The sequence below is a fragment of the Protopterus annectens genome, chromosome 6.part0, assembly GCF_019279795.1.
Source record: "Protopterus annectens isolate FY-2018-M chromosome 6.part0, PAN1.0, whole genome shotgun sequence".
NCBI classification, from domain to species: Eukaryota; Metazoa; Chordata; order Ceratodontiformes; family Protopteridae; genus Protopterus; species Protopterus annectens.
Window position 1 is genome coordinate 565,035,642 of NC_056737.1, and position 17,361 is coordinate 565,053,002.

The following is a 17,361-nucleotide window of genomic DNA, read 5'->3' on the forward strand; positions in this document are numbered from 1 at the left end:
ATTCTGTGCTGCTGTATTTCCACCATGTTTCCATAGTTGCACCATTCAGATTCCTGGGACAAAAACATACACAGCTCCATGATACACCTGTCATTCTGTAACACATCAGTGTACCATCAGGCAATAAAGATACATAATGTTTGAAGTGTACTCCTGACACATACCAGCATACATTATCTGTCATGCCTCACTACAACTGCACACATGGCATAACACTACTGCACTACACAAACATATGTAAATTTATATGGTCACCCTGTGCAACAGACACATATATGCAGGTTCCTGTATTGAGGGCGTAAATGCCAGGGACGTGGCACATGTATCATCACAAGCACAGGGTGTGATGGTGCTGGAGGCTTAGGCTGTGTAAAAACAGTCAACAGCATGTGTGTGAGTCAGGAAGGGGTGCTGTTGACATGGTTCATGGAGTGGTGCTTTGTGTGCCTGTAGGAGATCTGCATATGACAGTGGTGTTGGAGTGTGTGCGTGTACACATTCAAGCTCAGTGCTAGCCCTACATGTATGTATGGTGGACAGCCTCTGAGCATACATGGTAGAGTCAACAGTTTACAGTCTCTGGTAACAAACATGGGAACTGGCTCCTCTATGAGTAGCATGGGAAGCACCATGCCCAAGGTCAGATATGGTGCTAGTACCTGACAGTGACTGCTGTTTGCTCGGCCATTGTCTTCAACAGATTCACCCAGCACCATATGTCCATGGCTTGCCATGTCACGGTGAGGACAGCACACCTCCCTCTGTAGTGCTGGAGGTGCAGCCACTACTCGAACATAAGTGTGCATGGCCACATGGACTACCAGCAGAAGGTGTGGCTGGTCTATATCCAAGTATCCAATGCCCAACCACATGTTCCAGCACAGTCAATGTGCGGTCAAAGGCAGGCACTGTCTGAGCCCACTGTCTGTCCACTAATTCACTAAAACGTTCCATGGTGTCACCAATACAGTGGAGGCAGTCATGGATGCCAGACTGTGCTGCATCCATAACCCTAAGCATCCATCTGGTGTTGCTTTCAGCTCATGCCTGTGTCTCTATGACTGTCCAAAACATGTTGTCAGTGACCCACTATGTGAGACTTGCAACAGGAAGTGGATGGGAAGCTATCCTCTTTCAAGCTGTCCTGACAATCTGCCTGTGTGGGACCTTATCAGCTGTCTGGCTATGGCCAGTGTCTACACTCACTGACAGTATAGTTCAAACAGTGTCCTGTACTTTGTCACCACCCTCTGACTGTCCAATATCCATGGCTTCTGGTGACTGGGTATGTGTGGGCATACTGACTGGGTTTGGGGACAATGGGGGCCAAAGAGAGATGTCAACCTCTGGAACAGATTCAGCCACCAACACCCACACCTGTGCCTCACTATGGCCACCAACATAACAGTCTGATGAGACACTGACATCAGGTAGTGAGGGGGGGACAGACTCCAAGCCCCCTATTCACCTGTAAGAAGCAGGACAAAAGCAGTACATTACCACCTGCACTATTATGTATGGTAATACACACAGACTCATACAGATGAGGATCCACAACTGCATTACATACCCCACTCCTCATCTCTGATCCCATGCACAACAGACACACACACCCACACCAACATACACAGACAACCCAGGCCTTCTATCACATGCACGTCAGCTATGTTTGGGTAATGTTGCCAGTTCAGTATACCTGTGAGGTATGCAATATGACTGTATATGTGACAGAAATACATATTAAACCAATTACAACTATCTTGACAATATGTCAGTTGTAGTACCACTACCTCAGGTATGTACCCTCTCCCCATTGTGTCTGAATGGGCATCTTGGAGTAATTGCCTCATGTATAACAGACTGCATATTTGCTCATAACTATAAGTGCAAATATGTTGATGTTTGTACAAATACACACCTGTCATTCCCTAGGTTATGCATTGTAGTTAACTGCTCCAAAGTGGAACATACAATTATTCTACTCTAGCTAAGCAGAACACTTGTGCAAAATGGCAGCCCTTAACATTCATAGGATATATCTGATTAGACAAAACAACAGTATAATACTTACCAGGTACAGCACCACAAACTCTGGCCACACCTGATGTACCTGTGAAAAGGTGAGGGAGAGATATTGTCAGCAACACCAAATATTGCAGTGTTACACGGTAATATATTCATATATCCACATGTACAGTAGTTAATGGGATACAGCTTATATTGCTGCCATTGAGTATGTGTACACAACTGTGGTGAAAAGCCAATCCCCCCTCCAATTCAGGTAGACCTGGCACCCATGTAATGGTCTGTAGAACCTGCCACAATGACTGAAAATGTATTATACTGGTGAACAGAGTCATCTTACCTGAATGCTCCTCTGTGGACCCTCTGGCACCCACCTCCAGGATGTATGGTGTGATGGCTGCCTGGGAGCTCTGGGTTGAGCCTAAGTTCACCAGGAATTCCTCTGTTGCTGAGAGTGGTTGTTGTGTTACAGACCCTCCACTGGTGGCAGCATGATCCCTGGCAACAGCAGCTGCCCTTTGACCTGTGACATTGACCATGTCTATGGCCCAATATCGCACCTGCTTGTATGTCCTGTCTTGTTGGCCAATATCATTAACAGCCCTCACAAGGTTGGCCCACAATGCTGCCCACTGATCTTGATTGTGGTGACCCTTTAACAGCAGGATGTGATGGTTGAGTCTGAGGGCATCCACTGTAGAGTCATTTTCTGCAGATGAAAATGGAGGATGTCTCTGTCGATACATTGTACCTGCAAGACAACAACAGGCGAACACATTACAGGACCAGATACATGGATGTCCATGATGTACAGACCCTGAACAAGCAAAATGTGCTGTACTATCCACTGATCCCTCACACATCATACCCTGCAGTCTATCAACACACTACATGTGTGGCTATCACCAAGGTAGTAGCAATACTGGTTATGTCCCTGTGTGCCATGATAGAGTCTGCTTTGTGTCCCTACACCCATCACTGCAGTCAACTGTAGTGTGTGTGCCCTATGGACAAAGTCCCACTACTATGTCATGCAGCCACTGTCAGACAAATAGCTGTGTGCTATTACAACTATATGGGGACAGTCCATCAACACCAGTCTTCCACAATGACAGACAGCATGCAAACCTGCTGTAGTATATGTTCCCTCTAGGCATCATACCTCTCCACTACACACATTCATGGAATGTGAATGTGTGCCTCATAGATGTCATCCTTTTGGTACACACATGTGGATGTCTAACAAATGGTTGGCCAGTTATTGATGGTTACTGTCTGAATATAGAGAATCTGGCTGTCACACGCCAGACGCCCTCAAACACTTGTGCTACAGTAATATCTGTTAGTGTATTCATACTCTTACTTTGTATGTCCAATATGTATACTCTGTCACTGAGGTTGGGCCTGTGTCCCCCACTAATTATGGCTATGACCTGAATTCCTGCTGTAAGGGCTGACAGGTATGTTAGCCACAGCTCTTATGCAATGAGGTACGAATATCAACTAAATACTGACCTAGCCAGAGTACATTAGGGACAGTCAGGGATACCTTTACAATGTCAGAACTATTTCTGTGTGACATTGACAGACTGAGAGGAGTTAAATTACTCTACATCATTTGATATTATAGCTTTGTACACCCTTATTTACAGTCAATAAGAATAACTCATAATCCACTAGCTTTCTTACAACAGCTAACCATTGTAGGAGGGAGTTACGGGGGAGAGCTGGGATTTGACTCAAAGCAGGGACAGTAGTGAGGCATGCCTGTAGCTGCTGGACAGCAGAGTATCACCAACATGTCAATACCACAAATGTACTACAGGCCTACTGATGTAATCCCTATTCCCCATACCTCTATCCAACCATCTGCATCCATTATATGGGGACATGTATTACATACCTGGTAGAGTGACGTAATCCTATTTTGATCAGAATCTCTGCAACCAGCTTGCAAAACCGTTGTCTGTCTGAGTAAAGCAACATACAGACCTGTTCCCCATAAACAGTTGATTGCCTTTTTCAGGTAATGCTCACTTACAGGTGATTGCCTGTGCACCAATCTGTGGCTCAGACTTTGTAATTGCACCCAAAACAGCTGGGTTACACTTTCATAAGCCAAAGGCAAGGCACTACATTGCAATATTTAAGTGTTTCATGTAGGCCTTGGCCCCTTTTGTTAGTCTTTGATATGGACATTAGTGAGGTGTGGAGACTACAGCATCACAGAGAATAGGTACAAATACTGTCCACTGTTAAGATTTATGAGGTATGTCCACAGTTTCGCATGATATGTTTGGCTGTTGACCCATGACATTGTGATTATCTGGCAGGTTAGTTGTAAACATTGTGGGTTGTAGTGAGTAAGAAGAGAGAGAGAGAGAGAGAGAGAGAGAGAGACATGTGAGTGTCAGATGTCATACCCATCATAATATGCATGCTGATGCAGAAACTGCTATTCTGTTAGCTCACTATCTTTGTAGGAGCAAACTGTGAAACATGTTCCTGTCACTGGACCTGTGCGCCCCCCCCCCCCCCCACACACACACTGTTTATGTATGGTTTTGTCAAGGTCCCTTGTTCTAGTGTGTTGTGAGGTATGGTAGGTCTGTAGCAGCTAGCATAACATACAGCCGCTTATGTTCCAGTCTGCAGCTGCTACTGCAGCCTAGAATACATGGGAGTGTGAACACTTTGGAGGAAGCAAGCTGTACTTGTAATTGAGGCAGCAGTTTCAGCTCTATCATTACAGCAGAGCCAGTGTAAGTGTACCCTTTACAGTCCAATCAGGGCATGTGCTTAAGGTACATCTGTTACATAACAGTGCCAATCACAGAGTAGTAGGTGAAATATTTTATTTATTTATTTTAAATTTGTTGACCAGGATTGTCCAGCTGAGCTGAAGAGCCTTTTTCAGCAGAGACCTGGGGAGAAAAGCTCCAAAAATACAATTATACAATTTTCAATACAATTTTCTTTTTAAATTAGCATTAAACAGCAATGTTACAGGATTATTATAAGGCATTAAGTAGCAATACAATGTTATGCAGTGTCAGTAATCAGGAGTATAGCATAACTATTTCAAGATGTATAAAAATAAATGTCATTAAGATGAGTATAGTTTTTCGGGTAAGTGGTTAAAAAAAACAGTTTTATCATGATGTAGTTGCATGAAGGCAAGACAATTGCAATAGAATATTTCTCTGAGGCAATTTGCTTAATAGATTTTAGAAGACAGTAGAAAGAGAGTCAAGGAAGATTAGAGAGAGCTAATGAGAAGAGTGAGTTAAGGGCAGAAAGTAGATTAAGGTATGAGAAGTAGGGGATGTTAAAGAGGTAGAGTGCAGTGGCAGGACCAGTGACTTTTAAAGTTCTCTTTGGTGGCTGTCTTAAATTGTTTAGGATGTGTAAGGGTCCTGATTTCTACTAAGAGCCTATTCCAGGCAATAGTGGGGTGATAGCTGTACATGTTGCATCCAAATTTAGACTTGGGTTTGTAGATTTGTAGTAGGTCTTGGTTAGAGCTTCGGAGACGTCTTGAGGGAGAATAATAGGAGGTGAGAGGGGGATACTGCTGGGCAGTAGGAAGGCTGGTATAGGATAGAATGGATGATCTGGAGCTGAGAGAAGAGCTGGTGGGGTAATTCAACCAGTTTAGGTGTTTTAGAGAGAAACAGTGATGGGATTTGTAGGTTTGTTGGGCAGCAAATCTAGCTACCTTGTTGTAGGTAGATTCGAGTTTGGTCAGGAGTGCTGAGTTAAGATTTGTGAGAATTTGAGAATTGTACATTAGACTGGGTAGAAGGTTTGTAAGAGAGAGAGAGTAATTTTGGTTTCAGAGGTAAGGAATTTCTTGTTACGGTAAAGGAGCCCTAGTTTTGAATGTGTCTTTTTGATACAGTTATTAACATGCAAGTCAAATTTAAGCTGATCATCAATGGTTATGCCTAAGACCTTAGTACTGGATTCTACCTGAATGGAGTGTTATTTAGGGACTGTATGGAGAAGGAGGGTTTAATATTTATGGACTTTTTAGGTATGAAGCGTAACAGCTTTGTTTTTTTACGGTTAAGGATGAGCTGGTTGTTGGAGAGCCATGTTTCAACTAAGTTAAAAGATGCCTGAGTAGCTGAGAAGAGCTTAGAGGGAGAGTTGGCTATGGTGATGACTGTAGAGTCATCTGCGTATTGCACTAAAGATGACTGAGGATAGGAGATATAGAGCTGATTAGTAAAGATATTAAAAAGTAAAGGCCCTAGGATAGACCTTTGAGGTACACCACTTTTGACAGGGAGAGGAGGGGAGAGTGCAGAGTGCCATCTCACTGTTTCAGATCTATTAGTGAGGTAGCTGGAGAACCATGTAACAGTATCAGAGGAGACGTTGAGGTTATGCAGTTTGTGTAGCAGAAGAGAGTGTGAGACAGTGCCAAAAGCTTTTGAGAGGTCCAAGAATAGGCAAGAAATAAGTTTATGGTCATCCATGGCTATAGAGACTGTGCTGAGGAAGGATAATAGAGCTGTAGTGGTGTTATGTTTGGGTCTGAAGCCATGCTGAGTGGATGTAAGCAGATTTTCCTATATTAGATACTACATAACTTGTTTATGAATACATTTTTCTAGTACTTTAGAGAGGGGGAGAGGATAACGATAAGTCTAAAGTTAAAGATATCAGAGGAGTTACTTCCTTTGTGTATAGGTAGAGTGTAGCATTGTTTCCAGATGAAAGGGACTTTAGATTCAGAGATAGAGTGATTAATTAGGATAAATAGAGGGAGAGCAAGAGAGTCAGCTGCTAGTAGAAGAAAAGTAGAAGGAATATTGTCAGCTGATGCTGAGCATGGTTTTAATTTAGAGAGTAGAGTTTTGATGTAGCTAGTAGGTACAGGTTTGAGGGGAAAGGTATTTGAGGAGACAGTATTAGGAGTAGGTTCAGAAAAGTTACAGATGTTAGTAGTAAAGGAGTTTGGATTAGGGTTCAGTAGCTTAGATATTGAATCGATAAAATAGGTATTGAAGATAGTGGCAGTTTCTTCAGATGTCTTGTCTGGGCATGGATTGGGGAGCTAAGATTACTGGGATGTAATATTTGATTAATAGAGTTCCAGAATTTTTTAGGATTAGATTTTAGGGCTGTGGGAGGTTTGTTATAGAAGTCCTTTTTACCTTTGTTTATGTGTTTTTTGTCAGATTTCTGAGTTCTTTATATTTTTGTAAGTCTGCAGAGAGCTTAGTTTGTGACCATTTTTTCCATAGTTTGTCTCTAGTTATCATAAGGGTACGAGTGGCTTTTAAAAGCCATAGAGATATGGTGGACTTAATTTTGGACTTTGCGAGTGGGAGCAAGTGAGTCTAAGATGCTAAGGAAGGTGGAGTTGAAAGCTAGGACTGCTTCTTCTAGTGGGAGTTGGGTAAGGAATTTCCAGTTTACTTTAGAAAGGAGGGTATTAAAGGTTTCTGGATGGAAGTTAGAGAGTTTACGACAAGTGATAAATGTAGGAGGTTTTGAGAAGTGGGGAGTGAACCTAATCACTTTTATAGGGCAGTGATCACTCAGGGTGTTTGGTAGGGTTTCAGTGTTATGATATTTGGAAGGATTAGCTACAAGTACCTAGTCAACAAGAGTACTAGATGTGTGAGAGTTGTTTGTATGGGTAGGTTGGGAGATTAGCTATGTAAAGCCATATAAATAAATATGAGTATTAGAGTTTGGATTACTGAGAGTTTACCAGTTAAGGTTGACATCCCCAAGGAGGATAGTTTCATTGGAGATGTGTTGAGAAAAGTATGAAAGAATATTTTCAAGCAGAATAATGTTGTCTCCTGGCGGAATATAGATGTCTGCTACTGTGATAGTGGTGCGGCCATTTATTTTAAGGTTAGCTGTAAGTACTTCAGCAGGAGAAAAGGATGGGACAGGTTTCATAATACTTGTAATGGTGAGGTGGTTGGAGTAGAGGATGGCAATGCCACCCCCTTTTTTTGTTTTGGCGATCTATGTGGAGTATATTATAACCAGGGAGGAGAATGTCTTTATCAGAGGTTTGGGGTTTTAGCCAAGTATAGTTTACAGATATGTGCAGTGTATCCCTAACTACAGGCCTTTGACTTGCAAACATGGGTAGGAGTTAATTCAGTATCAGAAACCTGTGTGGGGTAAAATTGCATGACACAGTCATTACTGTGCTCACAACAATGTAATCAAAGTGCAACACACTGGATTTGAACCCAGGACTGTGGGTGGCAAAATATACTACCTGCAAGGTGTTTACCAAACTGAGCTACTGAGTCAGTGCTGCAGCAGGTGTATTTGCAAGATATATGTGCATACATTCAGTCATTAACACGTTGTCTCCATCCATCATTATGAGCATGGCTGTCAAAGGCAGTTGTTCTGAATTAGAGTCCCAGTTGTACACATGTACTTTACACTGCTGCCTTAGTAGGCATATTTAAAGATGTGGCTGATAAAAGGGTACATTTACCTGCTATCCCAGGCCTCATGTACATCCATTATTATTTATTTGGCTGTGTACTGTTGTACTTTTTGCATCAGAGTCCCAGGGACCCTCCCATTTTTCCTAGTAGATCTACTTGCAGTCTCTCAGTGGCAATCCGTATATTTTGCTGGAACCACCAGTTTTAATTAAAAGTTAAGTAGTCTAGTGAGCTAATATACTGTGCTGTAGTTGATACTGGCCCAGGTTTGAGACATGGCAGGGGTGATTGTTTTGTAGATATGCCTAACACTGTGAGAAACACAAGATCATTAAAGCATGTTTAAGCAGATTTGTGAGGTGTGCCACTTAGTTCTGCACAAACCTGCACTATAAATTAAAAAGAAAAGAAAAAGGGGGTGATAGTACAGTGGTGAAATGGGGGCAAGCAGGGGGAAAAATATACTGAAAAGCAGGTAGGAATGTGTAGGATGGGAGTAGGGAAAAAACATAGCCTTCCATTTCTTGTACAGCACCAGCTGTGCAGTTTGACAGAATTTGTGGCTGAATTTGTACTCTCAAACACCAGACAGAGGGATGAGGACAACATAAATGTGTTGTCAAGCCAATTGGACGAAATTAATTGTGCCCAGTGGTAACATGTGTGAAATGGAGAGTTGTGTATGGTGGCGATACTTTTTTGTGGGATAGGTGCCCTTTTTTTAAGGAGAGTATGGAATGTTGGGGAATGGATATAGGTACATGTGGCGAGGTAAGTTGGGTAGGAAAAGATGCAATTGCAGACAGGTAAGACCAACAGAACAGCAGACAGGGGTGTTTTGTTACACATGAGGGGGGTAAACACCTTGGATGGGGAGGGAGTTGTGAAATCTGAGAAGCCTGTACCTCCAGATGGCAGCTGTGTGACTGAGGTCCAAACCCATGGGCAGTCTACACTGCTCCTTCGCTGTCTCAAAGGAGGCTATGCTGGAGGCTGGGCTCCAGGACCAACAGGCCCCACCAGGTTGTAGAGTCTGCTTCAATCTAGTGCAGGCATTGTTTATAGATCATATGAACTATCCTTTGCACCATGGCCGGTAGTTGATCTTGATCATGGGTTACTGGTGCCCCTCCACCACCACTTTCAGTGGGGAGACAGGCCCCATCACCTGAGGCAGTTCCACTTGAAGGTGGTGCAGGGCCAGCAAGGGGTCACTACTGGCCTGGGTGCCAGATGTGCTGATACCCAGTGTCATGGACAGCTAACATAGAGTAGATGGATCAGCAGGAACCAGCATCCCCTGACATGCTGTGGTTAAAGAATTGAAACAAAACATTTAGGTTAGTTATGAACAAAACCATTGCTAGTAATAACAGTATGCCAGAACATTGGAAATAACCCAATCACATTTCAATGCATATTATATGGAACACAACAATAAATAACATAATAGTCAGTATGTTAACAGCATACCAGAAGCAGTTACAGCATAAGGCCGACAACATGGGTATTTAACAAGATATGTTAATATGCAACCATTATAATGCATAACAATAGTAAACACATGCCCAAAAATAAAGTTTAATGTAATAACAGATGTTAATAGTAAACCGTAATCAATGGATAACAATAAAAAATAAATGAAGATAAGGGGTGGGGAGAGAGAGAGAGAGAGAGAGAAATACACAGTCCATTGATACCATTATAGTTTATTTTGTGGAGAACAGTACTGATATCTACTCTACAGGTCTGTCCTTTCTTTATGTTTACAAGTGGACTATAGCTGCTGTAGCACATACATTCCTCTCAGGCCATCCACATGGGGCAGTATGGGTCAAGCCGTAACAAATGTGGATAGTAAACTACACAGAACATGTGCACATCAGGTGAAGCTATATAAGTAGCAAGGTGTACTGTGGGCTGATGAAGTGATACATTCCTGGTTTGATACTTATGTCAATGGTAAATGTGTGACAGAAGGATTACCCACTACTAATTATTCTGTGACAGCATGACACTTGAAAGACATGTATGTATACAGTACAAAAACTATACTACTATCATGCCTTGCTTGACAAGCAGTGGGATAGAAATTAATAGTAGTGACTGCAGAGGACATCGGCATCAAATGTATTAATTGACTGCAGCAACCTTTAAAGACACTCCAGGCATACAGCCATACCAATGATTACACACTTTATTTATTTTATATTATTAGTATTATATCTATTTCCTTTATTTTATGCTGTATATTCACATACCTGGTAATGATGTTAACAGTCTGTGACATCTAGGCACACAATTATTTACCCAAACTATGACCTAACTCACCTATTGTCCTGTAGTTCCTGTAGAGAAAAAAATCTCTAATCATTTCATGACTGCTACTCTAATAAATAGTGCTACGGTGCACTGCATTTGAACCCTGGTCTGTCTGTGACAAAATGTACTTCAGACAGAGCATTTAACAAACTGAGCAACTGTGTCACTGCTGCTTGCTTACTGACTGATATTTGCCTAGAGCTCACATGGAAGCGATATATGAGCTGCTATTAGTAGTACAGTTTTATAGTAGACTGCAGTGACAGTTGAACACACAGGTATGAAATTCAAGCATGACAGAGATACTAGGTAACCTATACATTATCACATAGAATGCAGGTGTACACAATATATTGTTAGTGGATTGAAATAGCTGTGAAGTCTACAAACCATATCAGATTATTGGGTTTGCTATCTCACCCATATACATTAGCAGACAGTATATTTGCAGTCTACAGCTATCGCACTGTTATACTTGCCTGCAGCACCATACCTCAGAGCCTGAACGCATATAACTGATATGCAATGGTTAAAACAAAATTATTATTATATACACAATATACCTTGGGTGTTATTGTTATTGCTTTATGTGCTATTTTGGAACATGTGTCATAATTCATTTTTTGTACATCAGCTCTGAATCTACACTTATTGCATAACACTCTTTATTAGATATACCTTGAGGCAGACACTAGTATTGTTCTGTGTCTTTATTTCAGAACAGTTGTCATAATTAATTTCATGCAAAACAGCCCTAACTCCACACATATTACACAACACAGCTTTATTAGAGGTACTTTCATTTATTTACTGGTATAGATTCACATGTTTATTGTACATCAGTTGTTGTAATGCAGGTGTTGCAATACAGCTGTAATTCCACAGTTATTGCAGTAGAAACTTTATTTGGTTTACTTTAGCAAGGTTAATACTTTACCCTTCCCTGCTTATTCGACTACAGTTGGCAATAATCACTTATTAAAGTACAGGGCTATTTCCACATTCATTGCAATACAATCTTTACTGTATATACCAAATGGCAGGTAATACTTTACTCTTTCTTGCTTATCTGACTATAGATTGCAAAGTACAACTGTACTCATCACACTCACAGAGCAACATGGCCAAGCACCCGGCATGCACCGAAACATTGCGAGCCCTCTCCTCTGCAGCTGTTGGGAGACAAGGACACCATTATGAATACCAATTTAGCAGACATTCTAGATTAGATATTGGTAAAACACAGGTAATGGTACTTACATACATGAGAGATATTCCCAGCCTGGAATTATTGGACCCAGGTATCCAAGACAGCCCCTTTCCTTCTTTTCAGGTCATCATATTGGTGACAACACTGGTCGCCAGTGCAGGGGATATCCCTTGCACTGGTGAGGTCCTTTTCTAGTTGGTCCCAGACCTCTGCCCTGCACTCTGAGCCCTGGTAACCTCCTTGCGTCAGCTGGCCATCATGGTTTTTTACAAGGAGTCCAACCATGACCCTGGACTCCTGAATGCCCCAAAGATTTACCTGAAAGAGCAAACCCTCTCCAGTACCTGCCATAGTATATCTCTCAGTGAAAGCACTCCAGTAGATTATGCTGTATTCCCACCTGTTCAGTTTAATATAGCCTAGTGCTTAGCAGGTCTTAGTGGATCTTAGCAGAGCTTAGCTGAGTACACAGATCAGGATTGAAAAATAATAACAATAATTTGTCTTTGGAAAATAAATGCTTAATTTCTCTTCCATGTATTCAAACCCTGCACTTACTGTATATAAGGCCATTAATCTAACCACTTGGCTATGTGGATATGTAGAATGCAGCTATCATTTTACATATACCTCTAAGCTAACTTTAAACATGGCTAAGCACCGTGCCATGCAAACCTGCTAAGCTATGCTTAATTCTGACCTTTCCATTACAAATTAAATGCATCCAGTTTCTATTTTTAGATGTCTGGCACATGTCACTTGCTGCACTCTGCACTGTGCTGCTCAAACTTGAAAAAAATAAATAAATAATAAAATTCAATACATTGATATAATGCACTTGGACAGTGCAGGGGGTATGTTGCTCAACTGCGGACACAGTTAGTCACACACTACCTACACTGATTCAATAACTGTGTTCCATGGCTCTCCCTCAGCAACGTGCCATCATTAATATGCATGGCACACTACTGACAGGGAACCACGTATGTGGACACAGTAGCTTCTGTGTAGGCTCTACACTATGCCTACATGGATTTTATTAAATCTGCAGGTAGATGTTTTAGGATTTTTGCCCAGAAGTGTTTGCATATATTCTTTTATACCCCAAGTAGACTCCAAAGAATATTTCCTCAGGTAGATGGCAAATATTGAGATGGGGAAGAAAGAGGTAATTGGGAACATATGCTTTGGGGTGTAATGAGAAATACTGGGAGAGCAAATGAGTGTAATTTTGGAAATTATTTTTTGACCTAGGATACAGGATCTGAATTGCCTACACATAGTAAGGCCTTAAGTTTAATTCTGGTAGCTGCCAAAAAAAATACTAGAAAATGGAAATCAAAATATAAATCAGCCATACTTGAGGCAGTGAATATTGCAACAGAGATAAAAGAACAGGAGGTGGTATCTTTAGAAAAGGGTAGAAGTAAATTACATAGAAAAAAATGGAAATTACAGGAACAATAGATGCAGAAAAATGTTTTGGAGGAGGAATGCAATTTAAGAGAAGGCAGGAACTGAATAATTTATGTAATGTTACCAAAATTAGAGGATATTTAACAATATATGTAATATATATAATGTTTGTAAATATGAACTTGTTAATATGGTTTGATTAGTTTTATATAAATTTAAAATTTGCCTATGTCACAAGTGATAATTCAATAAAGGTGTTTTAAAAAAAGAATAAAGCAAAGAACAAAAAATATGTCCCAGGATTTAATAAAATGAGTGCAGGCACAGTGTAGAGCTTACATGGAATGTATCCATGTACATGGACATGGTTCCCCCTCAGCAGGGCACTGTACATATTAATGATGATGCACTGTCAAGGGAGAGCCGAGGAACATGGATATTAAATCAGTGTAGAGAGAGGTGCAACAGCTTACCGTGGCTGCAGATGAGTCTGAGGCTCCCTGCAATTGTCCCCACCACCATAGTAATGTTGTGAAGTGTGTCAAATGTGTAATATGTCATTACAATAATGTATTATGTGTCCCCTGGTTGTTTTTAATATTTGTTTTACTGCATGTTTGTGTGGCGCTGTATAGAGTGCACCATTGCCAAGTTGTGCTCAGATAAAGACAGCTGACACCTGCCTGACATCTAAAAATAGAAACCCGATGTAATTAATATTTAAGTTTTGTTTATGTGTAGTTAGGCATGTTTGCGAGGTGAAGCATTGAGCATAGCTTACATGTAGCTCAGTAGTATATGTGAAGGTATACCACTTTTCATAATATCTAAGTAGCTAAATGGGTAGAGTTACAGCTGTATGTGTAGCAGGTCCTGGGTTTGAATCCACAGCAGGCAGAGCATATCTGTAATTTGCTGAACTATGTTTTATTAATTTAATAATAAAATTGTAAAATAGGGCACTGCTGCATTCTGCTGTGTTTTGCTGAGCTCTGCTCAATCATGCTAAGCATTGCATAAACTTGTTAATGGCTGCTAATATTTGTGCGGTGCTATGTTTCGCTCAACCCATGGTTGTGCGAGTTCTTGCCCTGCTCAACTCTGCTTAGCTGGTTTGCATATTGCTAAGTGATGCAGCACTTTTTTGAATGTTATTCAATGGCATGTGAGGGTGGGAAAGTAGCCTATATTAAGTAAGATAGGTGGGAATTCTGCAGAATCCATTGGATTTCAATCAACTGTTGGTATGGCTGGTAGTATTAGGGAAGGTGTGTGTTTTCAGGTGCAGTGGTGGGGCATTTAGAAGTCCAGGGTCAAGATTGGGCTACTTGTAAAAAACATGAAGATAGGCTGCTACAGGGCAGTTTCCAGGGCTCAGAGTGTAAGGCAGAGGCCTGAGACACAGGTGAGTAGTGTCATCCGCACCATGACAACCTGAAATGGTGAAAGAGGGGAACCTTGGACACCTGAGTCCAAGAAGTGAGGGCAGTGAATGCCCCACAAGTATGTAAGTATGGTTTCTGTTGTCTTAACAAAATGCAAGCTGAATGTCTGCAGAACTGGTATGCATAATGGTGTGCTTCTCTCCCAACAGCTGTACCTCAGAGGGTTTGCAATGTTAAGTCCCAGGCCAGGCACCTGGCCAGGTTGCACTATGCAAGAAAGAGTAAAACATTAACTGCAATAAAATATATACAATAAAGTCTGTAGTGCAATAAATGTGGAATTAGAGCTGTAGTACAATAATTGATAATGACAACTGTAGTTCAATAAAAACAAGAAACAATACCAATAATAGCATGGAAAATGGTGTACATCAGAATTATCTTGTCATAACCATTGCAGTAGACTTGTATGCATTGAGTCTGTAAAGTAAGGTTGCTGCAGTCAAGTATAACACTGCAATAGCTGTAGAATGCAAATCTAATGGCTGCAAACTGTATTGCTTAACTCATAGTACTTTTCAAGGTTACTAGGCCAATACCAGTCACATAATGTTCTGTCTTCCACAGAATTCAGGTAATAAAGGTATATGGATGAGGTAGCCTACTCCACAGCCAGATATTGTGAGTGGACTTCACAGATATTTCAAACCAATAACAATAATTTGTGTTCACCATTATTGTTGAAAATGAAATAAAGCTGTAGTAATATATGCAGTATGGTTGTGTACCATGCATGTGTGCTCTATTGTCACTGCAGTCTAGTATAACACTATAACAGAACTAGAATGCTAGAGAACAATTCCTGTAACTTTAATTGCACAAGTCATAGTATGTTTCAAGGTGATCTCCAGGAAAGTATCAGTCATCCTCTAGTGAGCAGTGACTCAGTAGCTCAGTCTGTTAAATTCCTTATACACAATGCATTTTGCCGCACACAGTCCTGGGTTCAAATGTAGTGCTATGTAGGACTACACTTTCAGTTTCAGTCATGTGATGCTCACAATTTCTCTCTCCCCAAGAACACAAAAATGTTGAGGGTGAGTTAGGCCATATTATGTGTAGATATTGTGTTTAGATCTCACAGAACGTTACACTCAATAGCAAGAATGTGCTCATCAGCACTGTTGATTCAGAAGTAAAACTGTGTAATGCCAGTATGGCTGTATCTCTTGCATATCTGTACTAAGCTGCTGCAGTCAATTATTAAATTATTTGCAGATGTCCCCTATAGTCACAGCTAGTGGGTTCTACACCCATGCCTGCCAACTAAGCCATGACAGCTGTCTAGTTTAATTATTGTACATAAACATGCCTCACAAGTGTCATGATTTCACGTAATGCAATTAAAACTGACTAATCTGTCTATCATATGTTTTCCAGATAATTTATTACCTTGACTGCAATGTATTACCTAATCTGTTTATTGAGCACCATGGTAGTTATATAACTCCACATTATGTGAAACCATTCTGAGTAGCTCTGTACTTGCATCTGTTAGTGCTTGACCCTTATTGTCACATGCTATCAGCTTGAGAAGTATTTATGTGCTACAACAGCTATAAGAGAATTGCAGACACTGTAATCATAACTGTCAGTACACACCTGTAGAAGTATCTATGACCAATGTTATCAGAGATATCATCTGCAGTGTCACTAATGGAATGTTTTTCTCTCTCTCCCCACCCCTTATCTTAATTTATTCATTATTGTAATGTATTATTTTGATTCAATATTAACATAATTTGTTAAACTATATTTAGGAAAATGTGGTTGATTATTGTTATGTTTTATCATGATTCAATGCTAACATATTTTTGTTAAACTAACTGTTTTTTGGCCTTATGGTTTACTTCACGCTGGCATGCTGTTACCATACTGACTGTTATGTTACACAGTGTTGTGTTGCACATAATAAACATTAATATGTATTTGGATTAATAAATATGATGTTCCATTCTGTTAATACTAGCAATGGTTTGGTTGTTACTAACCATAACTTATTGCTTTACCTCATTACCTCATTTACTACAGCATGTCAAGGTAGGCTGGTTCCGGCAGATCCCCCTACCTTGCCTCAACCAGCCATGGCACCGGGTCCCAGCACATCTGGGACCCAGACCAGTAGTGCTCCCTCTACTGCCCCTGCACTACCTGCTGTGTCAGGTAATACTGTCCCAGGGGACGGGGCCCAGTCCCCCTCTAGGAGTGGTAGCAGAGGGAGATTAGTCACCCAGGATGAGCTACTGGTCCTGGTGAGCAGGATAATCCACAGTGACTTTGACAGTCTCCTGTGCCGGATTGAGGGCATGCTGGCTGACCTGGAGAGGCAATCTTGCCCTGTTTCCCAGCCTCTGGCACAGCCACCCTTGGGACAGTGAAGGAGCAGTCCCAAAAGTCTCATGGGTGGGGACGTAAGTCATGCTGCTGCTGTTTGGAGGCACAAGGGACTCGGATTCCATAACACCCTCCCTATCCAAGGTGTTCACCCCCCCTCATGTGTCACACA